The following is a 13,716-nucleotide window of genomic DNA, read 5'->3' as shown; positions in this document are numbered from 1 at the left end:
TTAGTACTAGGTCTTCCAAGATCCCTCACTCCATACCATGGAAATTAGAGAAAAATTGGTGTGGTGGTTGATATCTTGAAAATAGGAATGCTGGAAAAAGGTCATTAGATTCAAATATTTCTCCACGTATTGATTAATTTTCTTGGAATCCCCTTCTTATGTTTGTGGGGGATCTGCAATTTGGAATCTCATATCATTAACTTCCTTTTAAATAAAGAACATTTAAGATGGATATTAGAAGATGAAACACTCATCAATGTATGGCACAGTGGGATCCTTATATTCCCTCATTTGAATCGAAAATAGTCACTTTGTCCCCTTTACAACTGGTTAAAATATCAAGGAAAGCATTCAATAGCTGATATCTCTCGATGGACTAGTCATGGAAGGTGGTTAGGTTGGGACCATAATTCTATATTGAGGCCTCTGAGAAATGATACTCACTTATTAGAAACTCATCTAACTATTTGTGCTCCTAGACACAAGGTGTTGTTTTTCCACAACCCTGGTGTCCGGGATAAAATCCCAAATCTCTAACTCTACCAAACCAAGAATCACAACGAAGCTACTTTCCAAAATGGAATATAAACAATAGTAAATCTACTATTGCACAAAATATAGACAACTTTTTACAAGAAATTTACAACAACCCAAATTTGTTATATTAATCAACCTAAATAATACAACAGTCTAGGGCTCCTATACGAGGTATAATGGCCCTCAAATGTACATTAGTACAAGAATACAAAAATGGGGCTTAGTGTCAATCCATCGACAAACAATATACCCTCAACAAGATACTCTAACCATCTAGCTGATGTAGAGCTCCTCACAACTACCTTGGTCGTACTTTGTACCTTCCCAGTCCTTAGGCTCTTGTTCTGGAGCACTGCCTCTATCAACAATCCAAGTCCACCTAACCACTAAATATTGGATATCCAATATTCTCACTAGTTGTGCCTTAGTCCATCAAGGGAACAACACATCGAGACTCTTATTGAGTTATTCACAACTCCATTATTGAACGACTCACAATTTCCCACTGCTGCTCCTCAGCTACTCATGGACTTCAACGCACTATGGTCTTCCTGCGATGCTCAATGAAGACCAACATAGGGCACAAAGGGCTGCCACCTATCACTATAAGATTTCCATCTCCCACAATTAATATGAGCTAGGAGGACTGCCCATCATCTATTGTAGAAGTCCTTCTCCACACACAAGTCTAGGGCTTCTCAACTGCTCTTATGGCTGATCAAACCTTGAGCTCAACTACTACCACTCTAGCAACCATATAAGTACATGAAGATGGTGCACATCGGGCTCCAACTTGGGCACTATCACGTTGTCCTCCAAGAGACCATAAATGCCCAATCCACGTTCACACTTGGTCCACTCTCATGCTGCCCTCCAACAGAGCACGGGTGACCAATGTTATTGTATCATTTTCTCCTGGTTAGGGCATCCTCACTCCTAAGAAACCCTCCTCTTGGCTACTAACAGACGCCATCAAATTGTCCTCTCCTAGGACACTACATCCTCTACCATTCAACCAATCAAGATGACATTTGCAACTCCTTGTTATTGCCTTCTTGACCTTGATTTATGGGCATACACAAGACTAGTTAGGGAACACAACATCCCTAAACCACTACTCCAAAACTACACTTCCCTTGTCCAAACTCCTCCCTCTTTTTTTGTCATTATCTTGGCTTCCAAAAACACCTTGGGCACCTTCACAAGGCTTACTGTACAAGACAACTGCTCTAGCAACTAGGGTTTCCTCTAGGCACAAGAAAACTGTTGTTTGGAGCGTCACCACCCTTTATACAGCTACGTTGTTGCTAGAGATAAATGTGGCCTCTTGAGAGCCTCGTCCATAAGGCCTCATGGCCCCCAACCCTTCTCCAATAACCTCTTATTTTCTACAACAGATTGCGGCCACCTATAACAAAGATCCCACACACAAATATGCACAAAAAATACTCGAAAAACCTTACCTTTAATTGACGCTAGGACCTGCAAGAAACTTGTACTCCATTCAAGGGATAAATTACCCTAAATCATCCTCCTTTCCTCCACGCAAGGTGTCTTAGAGTTGCGACTGTGCTACTCAGAAATCTGCACCTTCAACAAAAGTATTGTAACACCCTCCTCCCACATCTACCCAAGTAACCGGCCAACCAGGGTAAACATGTGATGAGAAGTTACTATGATATGATCTAACTCCCTATGTTTCAGTTAAGCAAGTGGAACTAGCCGAACACATCACATAGACCTTCCACATCAGCAACAAAAATCCCAGGAGCCATCCCACCCAATCAGGTAACCAGCCCCTAAGACCAACTGAAGATTTAGTGCATCAAGCCCCTAGAGGCTCCCTTGATATGGACAAGGGTGCGTTTGGGAGGATATAAACACACCCATAGCAAGGGCAAGGGAGCGTCTGGGGACTTTTTTCCCCGGTGTTGTGCCTACGAATCTGGGATTTGTGTCACTTTTTCAGGTCTAGAGCCCAAGTCACTGCCCAGAACTCAATGATGTCTTCATAAATGAAGTTTCACAGCAAAGCAAAGATACATTTGCAAAAACATCAACAAGTACTAGACTGGACCCTAACTAGCCATGAGAGGCATTTTGCCAAACATATCACAAATATGAAATCTACGGGTCTTGACAACAGAGTTGAGCATCGGGCTCTCATATCTGAGATTCACTTTGAGGCATTGTTTCCTTATCACATTAGTTGCATTATCATTTATTAGGCCATAGACATATTTTTTATTCATTTACAATTAAAAACATGATGAGATCCATACATAGCCACTGTCATAATACATGTCCATAACTAGCATAATAACAACAAAAATACCAAGGAAACAACAACCATATAATCCACATATAAACCAGTATAATACTCATAACATACCAAGGAGAAAGAAAGCTCTTATTGATGATTGCATAGGCCGACCAGGTATGGGACGTCCAAGAACCACCCAACCGTAGACTAGGCTAAACCAAATCTCTCTTCAACCAGTCACCCCCATGCCATATTCCAAGCATGAATGTGGGCTCTCATGGAACAATCCATCAAAACCAAACCAAGGCTTCCAGAGGCCAAACCACTTCAATCCATCAAACAGTGATTCCACCTCACGATCGTTCATCACAAACCATTGCCAAAATGGTCTCTTCCCAAGCCTTCCAGGACTCCAGAGTGTTTGTTCCAACCAAGGCTTCTATGACTAGTAACTCAACCCACAGCTGTCGTCAAGCTTCCAAAGTGTTTGTCCATTCAGGGCTTCCAAGACTAGTAACTCAACCCACCAAGGGCTTCCAGAGTGTTTGTCCAACCAAGGCTTCCAGGACTAGTGACTCAACCCAAATTGTAACAGGGCTTCTAGAGCGTTTGTCCAACCAAGGTTTCCAGGAACTAGCAACTCAACCCAAGCTTAAGAAAACATGAGAACCAACCAGAAAAACAAAGAAATGAACCCACAACGTCATGACTATCCCAGAAATGGCAAGGCTAGGCAAATCCATTGTCAATCTAGGCAATTCACCATGCCAATGACAGATCATAACCAATAAACCACATGCATGTGACATGCATGCCAAAACAAGTAAGGAAACCATACATGCAACTCGATACCTATGAAGAAATCCAGTTGTAGCTATTAATCCTTATGTCCTCTTGTGCTTTCCTACTCTTTCTTTGCCTTCTTCCTCCAAGCATCCAAGTATGCCACACTCTCCAAGAGTGCTCCAAGAAAACTCTAAGTGTCCAAAAGAGAGAGAGAGAGAGAATAATGAGAGAGCTCCAAAATTGAACTAACAAAAAGTTACACTGACCAAGCCTGCCCACTAATCCTCATAAGCCTTTTTATCAATGAGGCCTCTATTTTCTTCATTTTCTATTATTTTCCTTCATTTTCATCCTCAAATGCAACATGTCACCTTTCACCTTTCTTTTCTCCTAATTTCTATTATTTTCATAAATAAATGTGGCAAAAATGCCATTTTGCCTTTCCAAATCCTTTTCCATTGCCTTTGTCAAATTCCTTTAGCCATAATAACCAAAATGAACACCCACTGGGATGTTTTTCCCACCATTCAGCTTGGAATATGTGTCCCATGACCTTGGTCTTATATTTGTTTTCATGGATTTTTAACCAGGGCTGTTACGGAACCCTCCCCCTTGGGGGAACATCATCCTCGGTGTTCAGTGACACCTATAACCAGCAAGATCGATGAAAAAAAAACATATTGCCCATGGAGCTTTATAACATAGCTCGTTTTAGTATTTACAATGACCATCTGCTAAAACATGACAAACATATTGTTTACTAGAGCTTTATGACACAATGAATTATAGTATTTACAATAATAACCACATATACGTACATACACATTTACTTCATCCAGCAAATAATCATATTGCCTATGGAGCTTTATAAATCCATCTCGATACAATATTTACAATAATACACACATATACACATATGAACATTTTATCAACCAACAAATAAAAGGATACGATGCTTTCATCTATAACAAGGGAATCCAGAGGTTCACACCTCCACCCTCAAAGTAATACCAGGATTCACCTCCTTCCCAGGAAGTTCAAAATCCACTGCAAGGTCAAATCTACATCCAATGTCCAGCGCTACAATCTAGTGCTACTTATCCTCTCAATGAACAGTTACCAGCTCATTGTTCCAGGGAACACTCCCAATGTGCATTTGATTCTATCTAGTAATGCTAATGACCCAAACAGATATATCCCCGACCTTCCCTTCCCTGTTACATAGTCCCTCAGGCAATCTAGTCACACACCTTCCAAGTTCCACTGGCACCCCCATTCCAGGGAGTCCATCCCTCAGCAAGGTTTCCTCGCATTGGAAGGTCCAAAACCAAGGCATATCCCGCCCTCAAAACCATCATATCGGTCATAGCATGCTCGTGGAAATCAATGGACACTATTGGGTACCAGTGTCCGGCAATGGCCCTACTCCTAAATGCTTTACCAACATGCTACTGCATGTCCAATTCCTTCTATTGTTGTTGCTAATGCTTGCCATCAATTTTGACCACCCAACTGGGCATTTCATGCTTTCCTATACCAAGCACATAATTTCCATTAGATTTAAAATAAACTAAAATAACTTCAAATAATACCTCATTGGTGGCCCGTCAATAAGGTATACTTTCAATTCTATTCGCTTCCTGTCACAACAAGTCAACTAGCATCTTTGACCAAATCATCATGTATAAACATATCACATCAGGTTAGCTAAAAACACAACCATCATAGATCAAAATCATAAATCACATGTAACCATCATAAACCAGAATCATAGATCACTTGTAATCATCATAGACCAGAATCATAAATCACATGCATAATAAAAATGAAATAAAATATTGATACTTATCCTTTAATCAATCCTTAGCTTCTACCTTTGTCCTTACTCCGTACGCATTTTGGATCGGTTGCCACACTCGAAAAACACCCAGTGCCTTCTCCCCAACCATGTGCACATACACATAGTGTGCATCACACACATACCACACACGACATACAACACCATGAAATACATGCACCTACACGTTACATACAACACATACACATACAACCAACATACAACACAACATAATACAGACGCCTACGTCCGGTGTACACCACAACATAATACATACACCTACACCCAGTGTACAACACAATGCATTTGTGTACACAAAGTACAACACAATGAATACGCATGTCACGATACCACGACTACACAATGCTCATACATAGTATCGCATGCCCGCAACACAGCATGTACAACATGCACACAATAACACATGTACATCAGTACCATATGTACAGCATGTATATAGTACCACTTGTACACAACACCACCTGCACAAAGTGTGCACAAAATCACATGTGCACGACACCACCTGCACAACGTGTACACAATGCCACATGTACATTGCACCACATGTATAATATGTACACAATACCATATGTACACAACACCACATGCATGACATGTATGTGACACCACATGTACATGACGCCACATGCACGACATGTACACATCACCACCTGCACACAACACCACATGTACAATCACACACACAACACCACATGTACATAACACCACATGCACACAACATCGTATGTACCTAACATTGCATAAACAACATGTACATAGCACCATATGTACACAGCACTACATATCTAACATGCTCACAACACCATATGCACTCAACACCTCATATCCATCATGTGCACAGTTAATATGTACACAATGCCGCATATCCAACATGTACCTAGTGCCATCTATACCCAACACTCCATATACAATATTCACACAACACTATATTTACCACCATGTACATAACATTGCATATAAAACATGTACACACACTATATATACACAACATTGCATGTGCACAACATCACAGATGCAACATGTACAACATATACAACATATGCACAACAATAGTACCACACATCCAAAACCACATTGTTTCTACCAAGCAACCTTGCTTCTAGTGTCTCTCTGCCATCCATGCTTATCCCAACATGCCACAGACCATACTACTTTCATTTCGATGATGTATCCCTCGACCTAGCCTGTCCATAACATAAACATACTATAATAACTTAATATCAATTCATATCCACATGATACTGACCTCATAGATTTGTCAGGGCTACTCTTCCCAATTGATTCCTCGTAATACCAAGCACCTCTTCATGCCATTCACCTACATAAGCAATCATTCCTCCACAAGAATGATCCCTAGTGATACATTTATACACATACACATCAACATAAAACAATCATGATCCCTAATGACCTTTTCAAATAACGATGTACATACATACATATATGCATATAAACATTAGCATAAAGCAATCATGATCAAGACATAATTACTGAATGTCATAAGGTCAAGGTTAAGAGGACCCCCTTTTCCATGCATAACCTGCAAAACATTGAGAACAAGTATTCCCAACATAGCCATGGAATTGGATGCCTCACATCCATTCACTTTACCTTTCCTGTTAGATTTCTCATGATTGTCCTGCCACCATCCATTTATACTAATGGACCCAACCAACTTAGCTGACTGTCATACTCTTACCTATAGCTACCCTTACACATGTATTGACTTCATTTGAGCCTTTCATTACCTATTTGGTTCCACACATCTCTCCCAGAGTTCCATCAACTTTCTTCTTTCCCAACCAATTCCCAAGACCGTCAAAACATAAAAGGCAAGAACGAGAAACAAACAAGAAGAAAATCATGAAAATAACAATATGACACCTTAAATAAAGTGGCATAACTATGCACCATACATAAATAAGTCACAATCAAACACAACAAATCACAAAATACCAAAAGCACAAGACTAACAACAGACACCATGACTCAATCCCCATGTTTCTCAGTGCTTCTAAGGAAAATCTCAAGCTAAACCTTCTCCACGACTTCATGGTAGTCTCTTTTTCCATGCAATCCCTTACATCATACTGCCCTAAACACATAAGTGTCAGTGTATAAATAAATATAAAAATATACTAGTTAGCTTACCTTGTTATGCCAAGCAAGTTGCCTTGTAGCTGAACACATTTGTTCCGTGTCTCAAGGGACTCCAATTCCCTTGACATATCTAGCTATGAATAGAAACCAATTATTATACCTTTCAAACACATGTCCATGAATATAGCACATCTCCACATAATTTCAAATAAATTAGGGATAAGAAAACTTCTTGTATGCAAAGCACTCATTCGTTTGGAATTGCAGTCTCCAAACATAGCCAAAGGAATTCTCATCCAATTCCTTTCTTTTACCTTTACCTTGTTGCAACTAAGTCTTACCATGTATTTTCACATCACCCAATGGATAGTTATATAAACAAATCAACTAATACCTTGTCATGCTAATACCAAGCATGCTTCTTGCAACTATTCACACATGTCAACAACATATATATTACTTAGAGATCAACCTTCACCGAGTCTAACAACCATGTCATAATCAAAATCAACTCACATTCATCAGTCATAATACATAATGCTACAATTGTCACCTACTTACACTCAAGTATATATCAGTTGTCTCAACACATGTGTTAGTACAACCATCTTAAAGTTGTAACACCCTCCTCCCATATCTACCTAGGTAACCGGCCAACTGGGGTAAACATGTGAGAAGAGGCTACTATGATATGATTCAACCTCCTAGGTATCCTTAAGGAAGTGGAATCGATGGAAACCCATCAAACATACCTTCCACATTAGTAACAACACTCCCAGGAGCCATCCCAACCACACATGTATCATACCCTTAGGTCCCGCTGAGTTTTTAAGTTATTAAACCTCAGGACGCTCTCGTGCTATGGGCATGCCAGCATCCAAAGAGCTCTGGATGCTCCCACAAGCCTACATGCCTACGTCCAGGGATTATTTCCAGTGGACCTATACCAGAGTCCACGGGATTTAAGGCACTTTTCAAGCCCAGAATTCCGGACATTGCCCAAAACATTTTGTAACTTTAGAATCCATTAAACACGTGATGAAAAGACTAATAAAAAAAACTAACTCCAAGACTAGGCCTGACCATCCCCAACCGAACTGGCATTCTGTCAAACACTTGGCATCAATGCAATCTATAAGTATAGGATACAAGACAAAGCATGAATTACTGAAAACTCTTTTGAGACATGACAAGAAGGATCACCACCTTCTCCCTTGAATTGTTATGACATCAATCAGGTCTTGCATCCATTATTTTAACAATTACAAGTAAATACATGAAATAACCATTACATGAACCAGTCACTTAACCATGCTCAGAACCAGCATAAAAACATGAAAATAACAGTTACATATCAGCCATTAAATCCACATACTTTACAAAAGCAAGAGAACTTAGCTTTTATTAAACATAGGAAAATCTAACCAGGTTCTGGACTTCCACGTACCACCCGACCATATACATGGCTAAACCAAATCTTTCTTTCATCCAATCACCCCTGTACCATGTTATAAGCATGAATGTGGGATCTCATGGAAAAACCAATCCAAAAACAATCAAGGGAATCTAGAGGTTAAACCACCTCCACCCTCACCAATCCATGATCACACCAAAACCGATGCTCTGATTACAAAGTCGAACCGAACTTGGAATGCCATCTAGATTCCATCACTATCCTTGAGGAATTTTTCATCTCCTTGCCTCTCTGGATTTACCTCAATCCAATCCTAGATTAGTAGGCCCTAAACCGAGACACCTCCCTTAGGCTTTACCGTGTATCCGCCAAAACTAGTCAAGGATTCCTATGCCTTTGGGAATGAACCTTGAGACCACCTTCGCCCTGAATTCTGAAATCCATCCGGCAATTCCAAATCTCAAAACTGAGATCAACATCCCAATGCACCATGCCATCCGGAAAAAGGAAAGGGTAGGATAAAAACCACTATCATAACCCAACAAAATCGTGCCACCAACAGCAAGAGAACCATACACCAACATGCAAAGTCATGCATGTCAAAACCAACTAGGAAATCACACATGCAATATGTTACCTACAAGTATTCCTGCTAACGTTGCCTAATCCTACTCTTCCTTGCTTGATCCTTGCTTTTCTTCCTTTCCCTTTGCTTGCTTTTCGTTCCTTTCTCTAAAGCTAGAGTGCTCCAAGAAAACTCTAAGTGTCCAAGAGTGAGAGAGAGAGTGAGAGAAAGAGGGGGAGAGAGAGAGTAATGAAAGAGCTCCAAAACTGAACTGACTAAGCTTAAACTGACCAAAAGCTTGCCAACTGATATTCAAAATCCTTTTTATCAATGAGACCTTTATTTTCTTCATTTTCCATTATTTTCCTTCAATTTCCTCCTCACATGCAACATATGACATTTCACCTCCCTTTTATCCTATTTTCCTTTATTTTCATAAATAAGTGTGCCAAAAATGCCTTTTTTTCTTTTTGATTCCTTTGCCTTTGCCAATTTCCTTTAGCCATAAACACATCTAGTGATGTCCAACATTCAGCTTGGAATAAGTGTCCCTTAACGTGGTCTTATTTTGCCTTTATTAACTTTTATTACATGGAATTTTCACCAAGGCTGTTACAGAACCCTCCCCCTTGGGGAACACCATCCTCAGTGTTAAAATAAACTAAGACCTCAGCAAAACCGTTGAAAAGAAAACATACTACCCATGGAGATTTATGACTTAGCTTGTTGCAGTATTTATAATGAAAGAGCTACTCAAAAGAAAAAAAAATCATGAAAACATGACCAAATAACAACCATACCACTCACTGGAGCTTTATAACATAGCTCATTACGGTATTTACAATAACCACATATACACATATGCACATTTTCTAAACCAAAAAATAAAAGGATACGATACCTGCATCCGCAACAATGGAATCCAAAGGCTCACACCTCCACCCTCAAAGTAATACCAGGATTCACCTCCTTCCCAGGAAGTCTAGAATCCACTGCCATAGTCAAACTTCATCCAATGTCCAGTGTTATAATCCTGCACCACTTGTCCTCTCAGTGAACAGTTACTGCCTCATTATTCCAAGGTGTACTCCTAATGTGCATTTGATTCCATCTGACAATGCTAATGACCAAAACAAATATATCCTCGACCTTCCCTTCTCTGCTACATAGTCCCTCAGGAAACCCAATCACCCCCTTTGTGTAAGTCACTCACCTTCCAAGTTCCCTCGCATCCCCTATCTCGAGTAATCCATCCCTTGGCAAGGCTTCCTTGCATCGGAAATTCAAACAACCAAGGCATATGCCTGCCTCAAACCATCATACCGGTCATAGCATGCTCATGGAAATCAATGGACACTATTGGGTACCAGTGTCCCATAATGGACCTGCTCCTGGAGTGCTTTACTAGCACTGTTGCATTTTCTAATTCCTTTTGTCGTTGTTGCTATTGCTTGCAGTCGATTTCAACCACCTAATCGAGCATTTTCGTGCTTCGTGTACCAAGGACATAACTTCCATTAGATTAAAATAAATTCAAATCATACCTCATTGGTATCTCGTCAATAAGGTACACTTGCAATCCTATTTACTTCCTGTCACAACAAGTCAAACTAGCTTCTTTAACCAAATCATCATGTATAAGTATATCACATTAGGTTAGCTCAAAACACAACCATCATAGATCAAAATCATAAATCACAAGTAACCATCATAAACCATAATCATAATTCACACGCATAATGAAATGAAATAAAATATTGATACTTATCCTTTAATCAATCCTTAGCTTCTACCTTTGTATTTATTTCATACGCACTCAGGATTGGTTTCCACACTCGACAAACACCCAGTACCTTCTCCTCAACCATGTGCACATACACATAGTGTGCATCACACACATACAACCAAAACGACATACAACACCATGCAATACATGCACCTATACTTGACATACAACGCATATACCTACACCTAGTGTACAACACAACACAATATATACACCTACATCCGGTGTACACCACAACACAATACATACACCTACACTCGATGTACAACACAATACATATACGTACACAGAGTACAACACAAACAATACACATTTCATGATACCACAATACCGCATGTACACAACACAACATGTACTACATGCACATAATACCTCATGTACAACATGTACACAGTACCACCTATACACAACACCAGCTACATAACGTGTACACATCATCACATGTACACGGCACCACCTGTACAATGTGTACACAACACCACATGTACAACGTGTACACAATGTTAGATGTACACAACACCACATTGATGCAGGAGCATCTAGACTTAGCCAACAATGTGAAAGTCTGTTCACATGTTGTGGCTAAACAAGTTGAATTTCACTGACCTGAGTGGTCAAAAGTCAGTTTCTACCGAGAGGGTTTGATCTCTCAAGAAATGAGCTATATTTCATTATTGTAATAGTTAGAAATTGTCTTATTTTAGATTCAAAGATAAGTTGTTAGATTAAGGGTGTGATAGAGCTTGAAAATAGAGATTGAGTTGTTAGAATGATTAAAAGTAGAGATTGAGTTGTTAGGCAGGATTGTATTGATAAAAAGAGGAAAAATGTAATGTAGACAGATTAGCAGAATTGAGGGAGGATTGAGGAAGCGAGAGCGAGAAATGGAGGAGGACTGCCATATTGAAACAGAGGTCTTTCAATCTTTGTAATTGAGCCGAAGGCTGAGACTCTGTAACCATTTTTTTTATTATGAATAATTGATGTCATGCGTATGATTATATATTAAATCTGTGGAAACTCTCGTTTGCCTTTGTTTCATTGTATTCGGGACAAAATTGGTTGTTTCTTTGTTTTCACGCTTTATGATATAAAACTTTGAGTTAATGGGAATCACTGTCCTTAATATTGTTAATCATGTTGAAGTCCCACAAACATTCCTGACCGTAGATCTGGAAGTAAATCCAAAGGCTGAAGTCAACTGCGGGGGTTGGGATCTGTTTTACCCCGTGGGGTATTTGAAGCCCCGCCGACCGTTGGATCAATTCATATCGCATCGCAACTATTTGTTACAAAGGAATGGACTGCAGGCCTTGAAGAATTTCGATATGCGATAATCGTGATATCACATCGCAATGAAGCTTTGTGTGTTTTCGGGCCTCAAGTCTTGAATAATTGCGACGTGCGATTGCGATATATCGCATCACAACATTCTAGTTGGAACGATACTGGGCCTCAAGCCTAGGAAAACTATGATGGCCGATATGCGATGTGATCGGTGAAATAAATCGCATCACAACAATACAAAGGGGAAAGCACCAGACCTGGAACCTTGCAACTTGCGACTTGCGATTTAATCTGGACCGTTGGATCATTTAGGTTGTGATCTACAGTGTACCGCCAAGCAATTCTATTTGAAAGGAGAAATATCATTGTTTTTGGCTTTTACAAAGGCAATCCAATCAAAGAAGAGAAGGTTAGGGAATTGGGAACGCAAGGGCCGATTATTGAGATTCCTTACAACAATTGATTCCTGCGTCATTTGTGGTATCAGAGCAGAGATTAAGGTTTATTACAATAAACATGCTACCGAGGAGAGGACTTTGCATAGATCGAGGAAGACTTGAAACAAATGCAATTCTTCTGGAGGAGATCTGGAGTCTACGTACAAGGATGGACACAATAGAGACTGCTTAGAGGAGAACACCTAATGAAGGGGATGTCAGTGCTGCGAAATAATCTTCTGAAGACAAAGAAGAGGAGGAAAAATGAAACTACCAAAGTTATGAAGATGTTACCTAAAGTGGGTGGAAAACCAAAGGTGGAAATTCCTGCATATGAAGGGAGTCTCAACGCAGAAGAGTTAATGGATTGGATCAGTTCAGTGGACAAATATTTTGACTATGAGGAGGTTGATGACAAGAAGAAGGTGAAAGTTGCAGTTACCAGATTGAAGGGTCATGCAACTATTTGGTGGGATGAGCTACAGACATCCAGAACAAGGAAAGGAAAGTCCAAGATCAAGCAATGGGACAAAATGGTGAGTAAAATGAAAGCCAAATTTATGCCTAAAGATTATCAGTGAAATATTTTTAAACAGTTGCAGAATTTAAGGAAAAAAGGAATGTCTATTAAAGAATACACAGACGAGTTTTAGAGATTGAGTATTAGAGCAGGACATGCATAA

Source organism: Pinus tabuliformis, chromosome 3_2 (assembly GCF_031772625.1).
Source record: "Pinus tabuliformis cultivar Carrire ecotype Pingquan chromosome 3_2, CPIR1, whole genome shotgun sequence".
NCBI lineage: Eukaryota > Viridiplantae > Streptophyta > Pinopsida > Pinales > Pinaceae > Pinus > Pinus tabuliformis.
The sequence above is the reverse complement of the archived record's forward strand: the minus strand, read 5'-3'. Positions refer to the sequence as shown.